A 15242-nucleotide genomic window follows, 5' to 3' on the forward strand; every position below is an offset into this window, starting at 1 on the left:
CCTAGGGTTAGGGTTATGTTGAGGGCTAGGGTTAGAGAGACGGTTAGGGTTAGGATGGGACCTAGGGTTAGGGTTATGTTGAGGGCTAGGGTTAGCGAGACGGTTAGGGTTAGGATGGGACCTAGGGTTAGGGTTATGTTAAGGGCTAGGTTTATAGAGACTGTTGGGGTTTGTATGGGACCTAGGGTTAGGGTTATGTTGAGGGTTAGGTTTAGCGAGACGGTTAGGGTTCGGATGGGACCTAGGATTAGGGTTATGTTGAGGGCTAGGTTTAGCGAGACGGTTAGGGTTAGGATGGGACCTAGGGTTAGGGTTATGTTGAGGCCTAGGGTTAGCGAGACGGTTAGGGTTCGGATGGGACCTAGGGTTAGGGTTATGTTGAGGGCTAGGGTTAGCGAGACGGTTAGGGTTCGGATGGGACCTAGGGTTAGGGTTATGTTGAGGGCTAGGGTTAGCGAGACGGTTAGGGTTCAGATAGGACCTAGGGTTAGGGTTATGTTGAGGGCTAGGGTTATCGTGACGGTTAGGGTTCGTATGGGACCTAGGGTTAGGGTTATGTTAAGGGCTAGGTTTATAGAGACGGTTGGGGTTTGTATGGGACCTAGGGTTAGGGTTATGTTGAGGGCTAGGGTTAGCGAGACGGTTAGGGTTCGGATAGGACCTAGGGTTAGGGTTATGTTGAGGGCTAGGGTTAGCGAGACGGTTAGGGTTCAGATAGGACCTAGGGTTAGGGTTATGTTGAGGGCTAGGGTTAACGTGACGGTTAGGGTTCGGATGGGACCTAGGGTTAGGGTTATGTTAAGGGCTAGGTTTATAGAGACGGTTGGGGTTTGTATGGGACCTAGGGTTAGGGTTATGTTGAGGGCTAGGGTTAGCGAGACGGTTAGGGTTCGGATGGGACCTAGGATTAGGGTTATGTTGAGGGCTAGGGTTAGCGAGACGGTTAGGGTTAGGATGGGACCTAGGGTTAGGGTTATGTTGAGGCCTAGGGTTAGCGAGACGGTTAGGGTTAGGATGGGACCTAGGGTTAGGGTTATGTTGAGGCCTAGGGTTAGCGAGACGGTTAGGGTTCGGATGGGACCTAGGGTTAGGGTTATGTTGAGGGCTAGGGTTAGCGAGACGGTTAGGGTTCGGATGGGACCTAGGGTTAGGGTTATGTTGAGGGCTAGGGTTAGCGAGACGGTTAGGGTTCAGATAGGACCTAGGGTTAGGGTTATGTTGAGGGCTAGGGTTAGCGTGACGGTTAGGGTTCGGATGGGACCTAGGGTTAGGGTTATGTTAAGGGCTAGGTTTATAGAGACGGTTGGGGTTTGTATGGGACCTAGGGTTAGGGTTATGTTGAGGGCTAGGGTTAGCGAGACGGTTAGGGTTCGGATGGGACCTAGGATTAGGGTTATGTTGAGGGCTAGGGTTAGCGAGACGGTTAGGGTTAGGATGGGACCTAGGGTTAGGGTTATGTTGAGGGCTAGGGTTAGCGAGACTGTTAGTGTTAGGACGGGACCTAGGGATAGGGTTATGTTGAGGGGTAGGGTTAGCGAGACGGTTAGGGTTAGGATGGGACCTAGGGTTAGGGTTATGTTGAGGGCTAGGGTTAGCGAGACGGTTAGGGTTAGGATGGGACCTAGGGTTAGGGTTATGTTGAGGGCTAGGGTTAGCGAGACGGTTAGGGTTAGGATGGGACCTAGGGTTCGGGTTATGTTGAGGGCTAGGGATAGAGAGACGGTTGGGGTTCGGATGTGACCTAGGGTTCGGGTTATGTTGAGGGCTAGGGATAGAGAGACGGTTGGTGTTCGGATGGGACCTAGGGTTAGGGTTATGTTGAGGGCTAGGGTTAGAGAGGCGGTTAGGGTTAGGACGGGACCTAGGGATAGGGTTATTTTGAGGGCTATGGTTAGCGAGACGGTTAGGGTTAGGATGAGACCTAGGGTTAGGGTTATGTTGAGGGCTAGGGTTAGCGAGACGGTTAGGGTTAGGATGGGACCTAGGGTTAGGGTTATGTTGAGGGCTAGGGTTAGCGAGACGGTTAGGGTTAGGATGGGACCTAGGGTTAGGGTTATGTTGAGGACTAGGGTTAGCGAGACGGTTAGGGTTAGGATGGGACCTAGGGTTAGGGTTATGTTGAGGGCTAGGGTTAGCGAGACGGTTTGGGTTAGGATGGGACCTAGGGTTAGGGTTATGTTGAGGGCTAGGGTTAGCGAGACGGTTAGGGTTAGGATGGGACCTAGGGTTAGGGTTCTGTTGAGGGCTAGGGTTAGCGAGACGGTTAGGGTTAGGATGGGACCTAGGGTTAGGGTTATGTTGAGGGCTAGGGTTAGAGAGACGGTTAGGGTTAGGAATGGGACCTAGGGTTAGGGTTATGTTGAGGGCTAGGGTTAGCGAGACGGTTAGGGTTCGGATGGGACCTAGGGTTAGGGTTATGTTGAGGGTAGGGTTAGAGAGACGGTTAGGGTTAGGATGGCACCTAGGGTTAGGGTTATGTTGAGGGCTAGGGTTAACGAGACGGTTAGGGTTAGGATGGGACCTAGGGTTAGGGTTATGTTGAGGGCTAGGGTTAGCGAGACGGTTAAGGTTAGGATGGGACCTAGGGTTAGGGTTATGTTGAGGGCTAGGGTTAGCGAGACGGTTAGGGTTAGGATGGGACCTAGGGTTAGGGTTATGTTGAGGGGTAGGGTTAGCGAGACGGTTAGGGTTAGGATGGGACCTAGGGTTAGGGTTATGTTGAGGGCTAGGGTTAGCGAGACGGTTAGTGTTAGGACGGGACCTAGGGATAGGGTTATGTTGAGGGGAAGGGTTAGCGAGACGGTTAGGGTTAGGATGGGACCTAGGGTTAGGATTATGTTGAGGGCTAGGGTTAGCGAGACGGTTAGGGTTAGGATGGGACCTAGGGTTAGGGTTATGTTGAGGGCTAGGGTTAGCGAGACGGTTAGTGTTAGGACGGGACCTAGGGATAGGGTTATGTTGAGGAGAAGGGTTAGCGAGACGGTTAGGGTTAGGATGGGACCTAGGGTTAGGATTATGTTGAGGGCTAGGGTTAGCGAGACGGTTAGGGTTAGGATGGGACCTAGGGTTAGGGTTATGTTGAGGGCTAGGGTTAGCGAGACGGTTGGGGTTAGGATGGGACCTAGGGTTCGGGTTATGTTGAGGGCTAGGGATAGAGAGACGGTTGGGGTTCGGATGGGACCTAGGGTTCGGGTTATGTTGAGGGTTAGGGTTAGAGAGACGGTTGGGGTTCGGATGGGACCTAGGGTTAGGGTTATGTTGAGGGCTAGGGTTAGAGAGACGGTTAGGGTTAGGACGGGACCTAGGGATAGGGTTATTTTGAGAGGTAGGGTTAGCGAGACGGTTAGGGTTCGGATGGGACCTAGGGTTAGGATTATGTTGAGGGCTAGGGTTAGCGAGACGGTTAGGGTTAGGATGGGACCTAGGGTTAGGGTTATGTTGAGGGCTAGGGTTAGCGAGACGGTTGGGGTTAGGATGGGACCTAGGGTTCGGGTTATGTTGAGGGCTAGGGATAGAGAGACGGTTGGGGTTCGGATGGGACCTAGGGTTCGGGTTATGTTGAGGGTTAGGGTTAGAGAGACGGTTGGGGTTCGGATGGGACCTAGGGTTAGGGTTATGTTGAGGGCTAGGGTTAGAGAGACGGTTAGGGTTAGGACGGGACCTAGGGATAGGGTTATTTTGAGAGGTAGGGTTAGCGAGACGGTTAGGGTTCGGATGGGACCTAGGGTTAGGATTATGTTGAGGGCTAGGGTTAGCGAGACGGTTAGGGTTAGGATGGGACCTAGGGTTAGGGTTATGTTGAGGGCTAGGGTTAGCGAGACGGTTGGGGTTAGGATGGGACCTAGGGTTCGGGTTATGTTGAGGGCTAGGGATAGAGAGACGGTTGGGGTTCGGATGGGACCTAGGGTTCGGGTTATGTTGAGGGTTAGGGTTAGAGAGACGGTTGGGGTTCGGATGGGACCTAGGGTTAGGGTTATGTTGAGGGCTAGGGTTAGAGAGACGGTTAGGGTTAGGACGGGACCTAGGGATAGGGTTATTTTGAGAGGTAGGGTTAGCGAGACGGTTAGGGTTCGGATGGGACCTAGGGTTAGGGTTATGTTGAGGGCTAGGGTTAGCGAGACGGTTAGTGTTAGGACGGGACCTAGGGATAGGGTTATGTTGAGGGGTAGGGTTAGCGAGACGGTTAGGGTTAGGATGGGACCTAGGGTTAGGGTTATGTTGAGGGCTAGGGTTAGCGAGACGGTTAGGGTTAGGATGGGACCTAGGGTTAGGGTTATGTTGAGGGGTAGGGTTAGCGAGACGGTCAGGGTTAGGATGGGACCTAGGGTTCGGGTTATGTTGAGGGCTAGGGATAGAGAGACGGTTGGGGTTCGGATGTGACCTAGGGTTCGGGTTATGTTGAGGGCTAGGGATAGAGAGACGGTTGGGGTTCGGATGGGACCTAGGGTTCGGGTTATGTTGAGGGTTAGGGTTAGAGAGACGGTTGGGGTTCGGATGGGACCTAGGGTTCGGGTTATGTTGAGGGTTAGGGTTAGAGAGACGGTTGGGGTTCGGATGGGACCTAGGGTTAGGGTTATGTTGAGGGCTAGGGTTAGAGAGGCGGTTAGGGTTAGGACGGGACCTAGGGATAGGGTTATTTTGAGGGCTATGGTTAGCGAGACGGTTAGGGTTAGGATGAGACCTAGGGTTAGGGTTATGTTGAGGGCTAGGGTTAGCGAGACGGTTAGGGTTAGGATGGGACCTAGGGTTAGGGTTATGTTGAGGGCTAGGGTTAGCGCCACGGTTAGGGTTAGGATGGGACCTAGGGTTAGGGTTATGTTGAGGGCTAGGGTTAGCGAGACGGTTAGGGTTAGGATGGGACCTAGGGTTAGGGTTATGTTGAGGGCTAGGGTTAGCGAGACGGTTAGGGTTAGGATGGGACCTAGGGTTAGGGTTATGTTGAGGGCTAGGGTTAGCGAGACGGTTAGGGTTAGGATGGGACCTAGGGTTAGGGTTCTGTTGAGGGCTAGGGTTAGCGAGACGGTTAGGGTTAGGATGGGACCTAGGGTTAGGGTTATGTTGAGGGCTAGGGTTAGAGAGACGGTTAGGGTTAGGAATGGGACCTAGGGTTAGGGTTATGTTGAGGGCTAGGGTTAGCGAGACGGTTAGGGTTCGGATGGGACCTAGGGTTAGGGTTATGTTGAGGGTAGGGTTAGAGAGACGGTTAGGGTTAGGATGGCACCTAGGGTTAGGGTTATGTTGAGGGCTAGGGTTAACGAGACGGTTAGGGTTAGGATGGGACCTAGGGTTAGGGTTATGTTGAGGGCTAGGGTTAGCGAGACGGTTAAGGTTAGGATGGGACCTAGGGTTAGGGTTATGTTGAGGGCTAGGGTTAGCGAGACGGTTAGGGTTAGGATGGGACCTAGGGTTAGGGTTATGTTGAGGGGTAGGGTTAGCGAGACGGTTAGGGTTAGGATGGGACCTAGGGTTAGGGTTATGTTGAGGGCTAGGGTTAGCGAGACGGTTAGTGTTAGGACGGGACCTAGGGATAGGGTTATGTTGAAGGGAAGGGTTAGCGAGACGGTTAGGGTTAGGATGGGACCTAGGGTTAGGATTATGTTGAGGGCTAGGGTTAGCGAGACGGTTAGGGTTAGGATGGGACCTAGGGTTAGGGTTATGTTGAGGGCTAGGGTTAGCGAGACGGTTAGTGTTAGGACGGGACCTAGGGATAGGGTTATGTTGAGGGGAAGGGTTAGCGAGACGGTTAGGGTTAGGATGGGACCTAGGGTTAGGATTATGTTGAGGGCTAGGGTTAGCGAGACGGTTAGGGTTAGGATGGGACCTAGGGTTAGGGTTATGTTGAGGGCTAGGGTTAGCGAGACGGTTGGGGTTAGGATGGGACCTAGGGTTCGGGTTATGTTGAGGGCTAGGGATAGAGAGACGGTTGGGGTTCGGATGGGACCTAGGGTTCGGGTTATGTTGAGGGTTAGGGTTAGAGAGACGGCTGGGGTTCGGATGGGACCTAGGGTTCGGGTTATGTTGAGGGTTAGGGTTAGAGAGACGGTTGGGGTTCGGATGGGACCTAGGGTTAGGGTTATGTTGAGGGCTAGGGTTAGAGAGACGGTTAGGGTTAGGACGGGACCTAGGGATAGGGTTATTTTGAGAGGTAGGGTTAGCGAGACGGTTAGGGTTCGGATGGGACCTAGGGTTAGGGTTATGTTGAGGGCTAGTGTTAGCGAGACGGTTAGGGTTAGGATGGGACCTAGGGTTAGGGTTATGTTGAGGGCTAGGGTTAGCGAGACGGTTAGGGTTAGGATGGGACCTAGGGTTAGGGTTATGTTGAGGGCTAGGGTTAGCGAGACGGTTAGGGTTCGGATGGGACCCTGGGTTAGGGTTATGTTGAGGGCTATGGTTAGCGAGACGGTTAGGGTTAGGATGGGACCTAGGGTTAGGGTTATGTTGAGGGCTAGGGTTAGCGAGACGGTTAGGGTTAGGATGGGACCTAGGGTTAGGGTTATGTTGAGGGCTAGGGTTAGAGAGACGGTTAGGGTTAGGATGGGACCTAGGGTTAGGGTTATGTTGAGGGCTAGGGTTAGCGAGACGGTTAGGGTTAGGATGGGACCTAGGGTTAGGGTTATGTTAAGGGCTAGGTTTATAGAGACTGTTGGGGTTTGTATGGGACCTAGGGTTAGGGTTATGTTGAGGGTTAGGTTTAGCGAGGCGGTTAGGGTTCGGATGGGACCTAGGATTAGGGTTATGTTGAGGGCTAGGTTTAGCGAGACGGTTAGGGTTAGGATGGGACCTAGGGTTAGGGTTATGTTGAGGCCTAGGGTTAGCGAGACGGTTAGGGTTCGGATGGGACCTAGGGTTAGGGTTATGTTGAGGGCTAGGGTTAGCGAGACGGTTAGGGTTCGGATGGGACCTAGGGTTAGGGTTATGTTGAGGGCTAGGGTTAGCGAGACGGTTAGGGTTCAGATAGGACCTAGGGTTAGGGTTATGTTGAGGGCTAGGGTTATCGTGACGGTTAGGGTTCGGATGGGACCTAGGGTTAGGGTTATGTTAAGGGCTAGGTTTATAGAGACGGTTGGGGTTTGTATGGGACCTAGGGTTAGGGTTATGTTGAGGGCTAGGGTTAGCGAGACGGTTAGGGTTCGGATGGGACCTAGGGTTAGGGTTATGTTGAGGGCTAGGGTTAGCGAGACGGTTAGGGTTCAGATAGGACCTAGGGTTAGGGTTATGTTGAGGGCTAGGGTTAGCGTGACGGTTAGGGTTCGGATGGGACCTAGGGTTAGGGTTATGTTAAGGGCTAGGTTTATAGAGACGGTTGGGGTTTGTATGGGACCTAGGGTTAGGGTTATGTTGAGGGCTAGGGTTAGCGAGACGGTTAGGGTTCGGATGGGACCTAGGATTAGGGTTATGTTGAGGGCTAGGGTTAGCGAGACGGTTAGGGTTAGGATGGGACCTAGGGTTAGGGTTATGTTGAGGCCTAGGGTTAGCGAGACGGTTAGGGTTAGGATGGGACCTAGGGTTAGGGTTATGTTGAGGCCTAGGGTTAGCGAGACGGTTAGGGTTCGGATGGGACCTAGGGTTAGGGTTATGTTGAGGGCTAGGGTTAGCGAGACGGTTAGGGTTCGGATGGGACCTAGGGTTAGGGTTATGTTGAGGGCTAGGGTTAGCGAGACGGTTAGGGTTCAGATAGGACCTAGGGTTAGGGTTATGTTGAGGGCTAGGGTTAGCGTGACGGTTAGGGTTCGGATGGGACCTAGGGTTAGGGTTATGTTAAGGGCTAGGTTTATAGAGACGGTTGGGGTTTGTATGGGACCTAGGGTTAGGGTTATGTTGAGGGCTAGGGTTAGCGAGACGGTTAGGGTTCGGATGGGACCTAGGATTAGGGTTATGTTGAGGGCTAGGGTTAGCGAGACGGTTAGGGTTAGGATGGGACCTAGGGTTAGGGTTATGTTGAGGGCTAGGGTTAGCGAGACGGTTAGTGTTAGGACGGGACCTAGGGATAGGGTTATGTTGAGGGGTAGGGTTAGCGAGACGGTTAGGGTTAGGATGGGACCTAGGGTTAGGGTTATGTTGAGGGCTAGGGTTAGCGAGACGGTTAGGGTTAGGATGGGACCTAGGGTTAGGGTTATGTTGAGGGGTAGGGTTAGCGAGACGGTCAGGGTTAGGATGGGACCTAGGGTTCGGGTTATGTTGAGGGCTAGGGTTAGAGAGACGGTTGGGGTTCGGATGTGACCTAGGGTTCGGGTTATGTTGAGGGCTAGGGATAGAGAGACGGTTGGGGTTCGGATGGGACCTAGGGTTCGGGTTATGTTGAGGGTTAGGGTTAGAGAGACGGTTGGGGTTCGGATGGGACCTAGGGTTCGGGTTATGTTGAGGGTTAGGGTTAGAGAGACGGTTGGGGTTCGGATGGGACCTAGGGTTAGGGTTATGTTGAGGGCTAGGGTTAGAGAGGCGGTTAGGGTTAGGACGGGACCTAGGGATAGGGTTATTTTGAGGGCTATGGTTAGCGAGACGGTTAGGGTTAGGATGAGACCTAGGGTTAGGGTTATGTTGAGGGCTAGGGTTAGCGAGACGGTTAGGGTTAGGATGGGACCTAGGGTTAGGGTTATGTTGAGGGCTAGGGTTAGCGAGACGGTTAGGGTTAGGATGGGACCTAGGGTTAGGGTTATGTTGAGGACTAGGGTTAGCGAGACGGTTAGGGTTAGGATGGGACCTAGGGTTAGGGTTATGTTGAGGGCTAGGGTTAGCGAGACGGTTTGGGTTAGGATGGGACCTAGGGTTAGGGTTATGTTGAGGGCTAGGGTTAGCGAGACGGTTAGGGTTAGGATGGGACCTAGGGTTAGGGTTCTGTTGAGGGCTAGGGTTAGCGAGACGGTTAGGGTTAGGATGGGACCTAGGGTTAGGGTTATGTTGAGGGCTAGGGTTAGAGAGACGGTTAGGGTTAGGAATGGGACCTAGGGTTAGGGTTATGTTGAGGGCTAGGGTTAGCGAGACGGTTAGGGTTCGGATGGGACCTAGGGTTAGGGTTATGTTGAGGGTAGGGTTAGAGAGACGGTTAGGGTTAGGATGGCACCTAGGGTTAGGGTTATGTTGAGGGCTAGGGTTAACGAGACGGTTAGGGTTAGGATGGGACCTAGGGTTAGGGTTATGTTGAGGGCCAGGGTTAGCGAGACGGTTAAGGTTAGGATGGGACCTAGGGTTAGGGTTATGTTGAGGGCTAGGGTTAGCGAGACGGTTAGGGTTAGGATGGGACCTAGGGTTAGGGTTATGTTGAGGGGTAGGGTTAGCGAGACGGTTAGGGTTAGGATGGGACCTAGGGTTAGGGTTATGTTGAGGGCTAGGGTTAGCGAGACGGTTAGTGTTAGGACGGGACCTAGGGATAGGGTTATGTTGAGGGGAAGGGTTAGCGAGACGGTTAGGGTTAGGATGGGACCTAGGGTTAGGATTATGTTGAGGGCTAGGGTTAGCGAGACGGTTAGGGTTAGGATGGGACCTAGGGTTAGGGTTATGTTGAGGGCTAGGGTTAGCGAGACGGTTAGTGTTAGGACGGGACCTAGGGATAGGGTTATGTTGAGGGGAAGGGTTAGCGAGACGGTTAGGGTTAGGATGGGACCTAGGGTTAGGATTATGTTGAGGGCTAGGGTTAGCGAGACGGTTAGGGTTAGGATGGGACCTAGGGTTAGGGTTATGTTGAGGGCTAGGGTTAGCGAGACGGTTGGGGTTAGGATGGGACCTAGGGTTCGGGTTATGTTGAGGGCTAGGGATAGAGAGACGGTTGGGGTTCGGATGGGACCTAGGGTTCGGGTTATGTTGAGGGTTAGGGTTAGAGAGACGGTTGGGGTTCGGATGGGACCTAGGGTTCGGGTTATGTTGAGGGTTAGGGTTAGAGAGACGGTTGGGGTTCGGATGGGACCTAGGGTTAGGGTTATGTTGAGGGCTAGGGTTAGAGAGACGGTTAGGGTTAGGACGGGACCTAGGGATAGGGTTATTTTGAGAGGTAGGGTTAGCGAGACGGTTAGGGTTCGGATGGGACCTAGGGTTAGGGTTATGTTGAGGGCTAGTGTTAGCGAGACGGTTAGGGTTAGGATGGGACCTAGGGTTAGGGTTATGTTGAGGGCTAGGGTTAGCGAGACGGTTAGGGTTAGGATGGGACCTAGGGTTAGGGTTATGTTGAGGGCTAGGGTTAGCGAGACGGTTAGGGTTCGGATGGGACCCTGGGTTAGGGTTATGTTGAGGGCTATGGTTAGCGAGACGGTTAGGGTTAGGATGGGACCTAGGGTTAGGGTTATGTTGAGGGCTAGGGTTAGCGAGACGGTTAGGGTTAGGATGGGACCTAGGGTTAGGGTTATGTTGAGGGCTAGGGTTAGAGAGACGGTTAGGGTTAGGATGGGACCTAGGGTTAGGGTTATGTTGAGGGCTAGGGTTAGCGAGACGGTTAGGGTTAGGATGGAACCTAGGGTTAGGGTTATGTTAAGGGCTAGGTTTATAGAGACTGTTGGGGTTTGTATGAGACCTAGGGTTAGGGTTATGTTGAGGGTTAGGTTTAGCGAGACGGTTAGGGTTCGGATGGGACCTAGGATTAGGGTTATGTTGAGGGCTAGGTTTAGCGAGACGGTTAGGGTTAGGATGGGACCTAGGGTTAGGGTTATGTTGAGGCCTAGGGTTAGCGAGACGGTTAGGGTTCGGATGGGACCTAGGGTTAGGGTTATGTTGAGGGCTAGGGTTAGCGAGACGGTTAGGGTTCGGATGGGACCTAGGGTTAGGGTTATGTTGAGGGCTAGGGTTAGCGAGACGGTTAGGGTTCAGATAGGACCTAGGGTTAGGGTTATGTTGAGGGCTAGGGTTATCGTGACGGTTAGGGTTCGGATGGGACCTAGGGTTAGGGTTATGTTAAGGGCTAGGTTTATAGAGACGGTTGGGGTTTGTATGGGACCTAGGGTTAGGGTTATGTTGAGAGCTAGGGTTAGCGAGACGGTTAGGGTTCGGATGGGACCTAGGATTAGGGTTATGTTGAGGGCTAGGGTTAGCGAGACGGTTAGGGTTAGGATGGGACCTAGGGTTAGGGTTATGTTGAGGCCTAGGGTTAGCGAGACGGTTAGGGTTCGGATGGGACCTAGGGTTAGGGTTATGTTGAGGGCTAGGGTTAGCGAGACGGTTAGGGTTAGGATGGGACCTAGGGTTAGGGTTATGTTGAGGGCTAGGGTTAGCGAGACGGTTAGGGTTAGGATGGGACCTAGGGTTAGGGTTATGTTGAGGGCTAGGGTTAGCGAGACGGTTAGGGTTAGGATGGGACCTAGGGTTAGGGTTATGTTGAGGGCTAGGGTTACCGAGACGGTTAGGGTTCAGATAGGACCTAGGGTAAGGGTTATGTTGAGGGCTAGGGTTAGCGTGACGGTTAGGGTTCGAATGGGACCTAGGGTTAGGGTTATGTTAAGGGCTAGGTTTATAGAGACTGTTGGGGTTTGTATGGGACCTAGGGTTAGGGTTATGTTGAGGGCTAGGGTTAGCGAGACGGTTAGGGTTCGGATGGGACCTACGGTTAGGGTTATGTTGAGGGCTAGGTTTAGCGAGGCGGTTAGGGTTAGGATGGGACCTAGGGTTAGGGTTATGTTGAGGGCTAGGGTTAGCGAGACGGTTAGGGTTAGGATGGGACCTAGGGTTAGGGTTATCTTGAGGGCTAGGGTTAGCGAGACGGTTAGGGTTAGGATGGGACCTAGGGTTAGGGTTTTGTTGAGGGCTAGGGTTAGCGAGACGGTAAGGGTTAGGATGGGACCTAGGGTTAGGGTTATGTTGAGGGATAGGGTTAGCGAGACGGTTAGGGTTAGGATGGGACCTAGTGTTAGGGTTATGTTGAGGGCTCGGGTTAGCGAGACGGTTAGGGTTAGGATGGGACCTAGGGGTAAGGTTATATTGAGGGCTAGGGTTAGAGAGACGGTTGGGGTTAGGATGGGACCTAGGGTTAGGGTTATGTTGAGGGCTAGGGTTAGCGAGACGGTTAGGGTTCAGATAGGACCTAGGGTTAGGGTTATGTTGAGGGCTAGGGTTAGCGAGACGGTTAGGGTTAGGATGGGACCTAGGGTTAGGGTTATGTTGAGGGCTAGGGTTAGCGAGACGGTTAGGGTTAGGATGGGACCTAGGGTTAGGGTTATGTTGAGGGCTAGGGTTAGAGAGACGGTTGGGGTTAGGATGGGACCTAGGGTTAGGGTTATGTTGAGGGCTAGGGTTAGCGAGACGGTTAGGGTTAGGATGGGACCTAGGGTTAGGGTTATCTTGAGGGCTAGGGTTAGCGAGACGGTTAGGGTTAGGATGGGACCTAGGGTTAGGGTTTTGTTGAGGGCTAGGGTTAGCGAGACGGTTAGGGTTAGGATAGGACCTAGGGTTAGTTTTATGTTGAGGCCTACGGTTAGCGAGACGGTTAGGGTTAGGATGGGACCTAGGGTTAGGGTTATGTTGAGGGCTAGGGTTAGCGAGACGGTTAGGGTTAGGATGGGACCTAGGGTTAGGGTTCTGTTGAGGGCTAGGGTTAGCGAGACGGTTAGGGTTCGGATGGGACCTAGGGTTAGGGTTATGTTGAGGGCTAGGGTTAGCGAGACGGTTAGGGTTAGGATGGGACCTAGGGTTAGGGTTATGTTGAGGGCTAGGGTTAGCGAGACGGTTAGGGTTAGGATGGGACCTAGGGTTAGGGTTATGTTGAGGGCTAGGGTTAGCGAGACGGTTAGGGTTAGGATGGGACCTAGGGTTAGGGTTATGTTGAGGGCTAGGGTTAGCGAGACGGTTAGGGTTAGGATGGGACTTAGGGTTAGGGTTATGTTGAGGGCTAGGGTTAGCGAGACGGTTAGGGTTAGGATGGGACCTAGGGTTAGGGTTATGTTGAGGGCTAGGGTTAGCGAGACGGTTAGGGTTAGGATGGGACCTAGGGTTAGGGTTATGTTGAGGGCTAGGGTTAGCGAGACGGTTAGGGTTAGGATGGGACCTAGGGTTAGGGTTATGTTGAGGGCTAGGGTTAGCGAGACGGTTAGGGTTAGGATGGGACCTAGGGTTAGGGTTATGTTGAGGGCTAGGGTTAGAGAGACGGTTAGGGTTAGGAATGGGACCTAGGGTTAGGGTTATGTTGAGGGCTAGGGTTAGCGAGACGGTTAGGGTTCGGATGGGACCTAGGTTTAGGGTTATGTTGAGGGCTAGGGTTAGAGAGACGGTTAGGGTTAGGATGGCACCTAGGGTTAGGGTTATGTTGAGGGCTAGGGTTAACGAGACGGTTAGGGTTAGGATGGGACCTAGGGTTAGGGTTATGTTGAGGGCTAGGGTTAGCGAGACGGTTAAGGTTAGGATGGGACCTAGGGTTAGGGTTATTTTGAGGGCTAGGGTTAGCGAGACGGTTAGGGTTAGGATGGGACCTAGGGTTAGGGTTATGTTGAGGGCTAGGGTTAGCGAGACGGTTAGGGTTAGGATGGGACCTAGGGTTAGGGTTATGTTCAGGGCTAGGGTTAGCGAGACGGTTAGGGTTAGGATGGGACCTAGGGTTAGGGTTATTTTGAGGGCGAGGGTTAGCGAGACGGTTAGGGTTAGGATGGGACCTAGGGTTAGGGTTATGTTGAGGGCTAGGGTTAGCGAGACGGTTAGGGTTAGGATGGGACCTAGGGTTAGGGTTATGTTGAGGGCTAGGGTTAGCGAGACGGTTAGGGTTAGGATGGGACTTAGGGTTAGGGTTATGTTGAGGGCTAGGGTTAGCGAGACGGTTAGGGTTAGGATGGGACCTAGGGTTAGGGTTATGTTGAGGGCTAGGGTTAGCGAGACGGTTAGGGTTAGGATGGGACCTAGGGTTAGGGTTATGTTGAGGGCTAGGGTTAGCGAGACGGTTAGGGTTAGGATGGGACCTAGGGTTAGGGTTATGTTGAGGGCTAGGGTTAGCGAGACGGTTAGGGTTAGGATGGGACCTAGGGTTAGGGTTATGTTGAGGGCTAGGGTTAGCGAGACGGTTAGGGTTAGGATGGGACCTAGGGTTAGGGTTATGTTGAGGGCTAGGGGTAGCGAGACGGTTAGGGTTAGGATGGGACCTAGGGTTAGGGTTATGTTGAGGGCTAGGGTTAGCGAGACGGTTGGGGTTAGGATGGGACCTAGGGTTAAGGTTATGTTGAGGGGTAGGGTTAGCGAGACGGTTGGGGTTAGGATGGGACCTAGGGTTCGGGTTATGTTTAGGGCTAGGGATAGAGAGACGGATGGGGTTCGGATGGAACCTAGGGTTCGGGTTATGTTGAGGGTTAGGGTTAGAGAGACGGTTGGGGTTCAGATGGGACCTAGGGTTAGGGTTATGTTGAGGGCTAGGGTTAGAGAGACGGTTAGGGTTAGGATGGGGCCTAGGGTTAGGGTTATGTTGAGGGCTAGGGTTAGCGAGACGGTTAGGGTTAGGATGGGACCTAGGGTTAGGGTTATGTTGAGGGCTAGGGTTAGAGAGACGGTTGGGGTTCGGATGGGACCTAGGGTTAGGGTTATGTTGAGGGCTAGGGTTAGCGAGACGGTTAGGGTTAGGATGCGACCTAGGATTAGGGTTATCTTGAGGGCTAGGGTTAGGGAGACGGTTAGGGTTAGGATGGGACCTAGGGTTAGGGTTATGTTGAGGGCTAGGGTTAGCGAGACGGTTAGGGTTAGGATGCGACCTAGGGTTAGGGTTATCTTGAGGGCTAGGGTTAGGGAGACGGTTAGGGTTAGGATGGGACCTAGGGTTAGTGTTATGTTGAGGCCTACGGTTAGCGAGACGGTTGGGGTTAGGATGGGACCTAGGGTTAGGGTTATGTTGAGGGCTAGGGTTAGCGAGACGGTTAGGGTTAGGATGGGACCTAGGGTTAGGGTTATGTTGAGGGCTAGGGTTAGCGAGACGGTTAGGGTTAGGATGGGACCTAGGGTTAGGGTTATGTTGAGGGCTAGGGTTAGCGAGACGGTTAGGGTTAGGATGGGACCTAGGGTTAGGGTTATGTTGAGGGCTAGGGTTAGCGAGACGGTTAGGGTTAGGATGGGACCTAGGGTTAGGGTTATGTTGAGGGCTAGGGTTAGCGAGACGGTTAGGGTTAGGACGGGACCTAGGGATAGGGTTATGTTGAGGGGTAGGGTTAGCGAGACGGTTAGGGTTAGGATGGGACCTAGGGTTAGGGTTATGTTGAGGGCTAGGGTTAGCGAGACGGTTAGGGTTAGGATGGGACCTAGGGTTAGGGTTATGTTGAGGGGTAGGGTTAGCGAGACGGTTGGGGTTAGGATGGGAC

Source organism: Miniopterus natalensis, chromosome 11 (genome assembly GCF_054644295.1).
Source record: "Miniopterus natalensis isolate mMinNat1 chromosome 11, mMinNat1.hap1, whole genome shotgun sequence".
Classification (NCBI taxonomy): Eukaryota; Metazoa; Chordata; class Mammalia; order Chiroptera; family Miniopteridae; genus Miniopterus; species Miniopterus natalensis.